The sequence below is a fragment of the Vanacampus margaritifer genome, chromosome 12, assembly GCF_051991255.1.
Source record: "Vanacampus margaritifer isolate UIUO_Vmar chromosome 12, RoL_Vmar_1.0, whole genome shotgun sequence".
Taxonomy (NCBI): domain Eukaryota; kingdom Metazoa; phylum Chordata; class Actinopteri; order Syngnathiformes; family Syngnathidae; genus Vanacampus; species Vanacampus margaritifer.
The window spans coordinates 20,314,969-20,318,236 of NC_135443.1; the positions used below are offsets into that span (position 1 = coordinate 20,314,969).

General features: G+C 36.5%; 1 long non-coding RNA gene across 1 annotated transcript; it reads left to right on the forward strand.

Annotated features, from left to right (window-relative positions):
- Positions 1–695: 695 nt before the first annotated feature.
- On the forward strand, positions 696–2,830 carry LOC144061625 (uncharacterized). Its single transcript, XR_013296224.1, has 4 exons — positions 696–768; positions 1,210–1,258; positions 1,386–1,524; positions 2,057–2,830. It is a non-coding gene; the product is annotated as an uncharacterized LOC144061625 (long non-coding RNA).
- The last annotated feature ends 438 nt before the right edge of the window (positions 2,831–3,268 follow it).

Sequence of the window (3,268 nt, forward strand, 5' to 3'; positions counted from 1 at the left end):
ATGGTTCTGCTGAATCAGAACTGCACTACCCGCAATTGCATATCATGAAAATACAGTTCCCTAACCTAATTCAGAAAAAGGTAATCAATTATTAGCCGTGTGATATAGTTTCACTTTCAACTTCTTCTGGAGGAGTGTTGTTTTTTGTAATTGTATTCTCCTGGTTTGTTTGCTTTACACTACTACAAATACTATTGCTATTTGACAGTGTAAGTTTTACGTTTATTTTGTTTTCAGGTCCAAGCAATAATTTCTGCTCAAACAATCAGACTTTGTATGTATTGTACTTAAATGTGCAAAGTATGTGCATGTCACGTGTCAAGTTCTTCAAAAGTAAACAGCAGTCACCAATTTTTGTTGTGATTCAAGAGTAAGTATATTATTTCCCTTCCGTTTTACATTTGATGTTTTATAGCTTCATATATATTTTGGTTTTGTCTATTTGACACAGACATTGCTGTTTGTGGTTATCTAGAATGTTCCTTAGTAGTTATTCGTTTAATGCCATAATATTTAGTTAGGTGCTGTCGAGACAATCTTTTCCCATCTGACCAGAGTTTCGCTTCAATTCAATAAAACAAATAGCAAATGAATGAATAATATCTAGGTTGGATCGCTGTTTCAGTTACGCCACCAGGTGGCGCGCCATGTTTCTAACCAGACAGACACAGACACACACACAGCGTAGAAAAAGAATCTCGACTTGCCAACAGCCGTGCTTTTGAGTCTGAGGCTCTGAGCAGAAATCCAAACGTGGCAATGCTTCAGGTTTGTAAAATGTGCACTAAAATAAAACAAACAGTGTATCATTCGTCATTTTTTACTCATGTAGCTTAGCATACGTGGTCTTTAGAGGTGGTTTGACTGAAGAAATTATTCCAAATCGTCCGAAACGTTGACGCTAAGGTGCTAACCATTTATTAGCAATGAAAGCAAGATGTGCTGTGTTGCTAATATATGCTAGTAAGCTAACCAACTGTACTGAAACTGGACATGAGTGCTTAAGTACATGAATGAAGCTTATTTAATGAAGTTATTTTTAACATGCTATCATAACAGTTGAAGACAGAACTTTGAATAACAATGGTAGAATATGTTACATTTTGTTAGGTTTAGTTTTTAAAGTAAATTAAGTGTAATAGTGTAGAAATGTATAAATAAAAGTTTATCTGTAACTTATTTTTCTTCTCACTGTAACTCCGTTATCAGGAAACTAAGCAGAGAGGTGACATCTGTCATATAGCAGGTTTTTCAGTTGGTGAGTAAGAACCTTTATATTAATTATTGAGCTAATGATGAACATTGCATTAGTTTTACACTGTAATATAACAAATGTGTAGATGTTGTACTTCGTTGCTTTTAAGATATTTTCTGTTCAAGTACAGGTTGTTGGTACTGCTTTGACGAGCCACGTGGCGTACGGGTGGTTGCAGCGTCTTCAAATCAAGATGGCTAATTATTAATTCACTCCTTATCCAAACTTGGAAGGCATGATATACGTTGTCATACATGTCAACCCATAAGGTTTGTCCGTATTTCTTACGGATTTTTAAGTGTTGCAAAAGCATACGGGCGTATTTGGAAATGAATACGGATTTAACTGTTTTCATGAAAATAATAATATTAGTATATATTGCTTACCCTTTTTAAATTTATATAGTATTTACTGTCGGCTACGTGCTACACGTGTGCATAAGCTCGATTTAAACAACAACCGGTCACAAAATCTCGTCTATCGCGCGAGACTTCTAACAGTTTCCTGACATGCGCAGTTAAGAAATTTGTGTTAGCGCGAAAATTGCGAGTCGTTCGCAGTGGTTGAGAAAATGGGGGACAGGCCGGCCAAAAAAACAAGATACACCGGACGTTTTCGTTCGGAATGGACGGATTTATTTAAGGTAATTGGTCCGTCAAAACTTGGAGAAGAGTATGCATCATGTTCGCTTTGTTCACGGGACATTAAGGTTGCGGCATCTGGCATTTACGATGTCAAAGAACATTTGAAATCAAAGTTGCACGAGAGAATTTATTAGATTTATTTATCAATCATTTGCAGTTGTTTCTTTGGCCAATAAGTTCACTCCAACAACAGACCTTGAAGCCCTGAAAGAAGAATTTGAAGATTATCAGCTCATGGAAGATGATGATGATCTCTTCTCCACCAAGAATGGCAAGCCCAGAAGAAATGATGAGGTTTGGGTGGATATCCTCAACAAGCAGACAGTGATGGGGGAAGTAAGATTTCCATCCATGAGGAAAGTTATGGAAGCTGTGTTGTGCCTGCCACATAGCAATGCAGATTGTGAAAGAGTGTTTTCTCAAGTGAGAAAAATTCACACTGACTGCAGGAAGAATTTGAACACTGACACTCTAACAGCTTTGCTGCAGTGCAAAATCAACACTGACACATGTTGTGACATTGTTCCAACAAATGAACAAGTTCATTTGGCCAAAAAGGCAACTTATGAATACAACCAAGAACATTGAGCTGTGTAACCTTGTTGATTCACCTTATGATGCCAGATGGCAGTCACTGTGATATTTAGAAATCTGTTTTTTCTTTGTGCAATAAAATGTCATTTGGAACAAGATACTGTCAATGTCTTCATATAAGAAAGAAAGTAAGGTAAGATTAATGTTATTGCATGAAACAGCTTTAGTATTGATAAAACTGACATAAGGATTTTTATGGGAAAATAAGGATTTTATGGGTTTGTAATACAGGTGGGACCAAATTAGGGTTGACATGTATGCGTTGTCCTGAGCTTGATGTCAACTCCATGAAAAGGAAACAGTCAGGTGAACAAACACCCATAAAGTATTAGAAGAATCCAAAGAGAGCTGAGGTAAACTAACTTCCACCACATCCAAGTGTTTAAATTAGTGACAGGGATGTAACTTTGCACAGGCTTAATGGGGAGGAAGAAGATGCACAAGTCTTACCCATGAAGACAAATGTGGCAAAGAGGAACATTTTAAGGTAATGTTGGCATGTTTTCAAGTTCATAATATGACATAACATATTAATAGAATGTCAATTGTGCTAAGGTTTCAGGCTGTGAATGTTTTTTTTCTTTTCCCCAAATGTTCTGGCCACAAAATCCAATCTGAGGAGGTAAATGATTCTGAACACTATCTAATTTTGATGATGCTGTTATTGCTGTATTTTACAGTATTTTTGAAACTTACATGCTGATGTTGATATTGTTTAGGTGTACAACTCCCTTTTCCAAAACCACAAACACAATTACAGCTCAACCACAGTGCA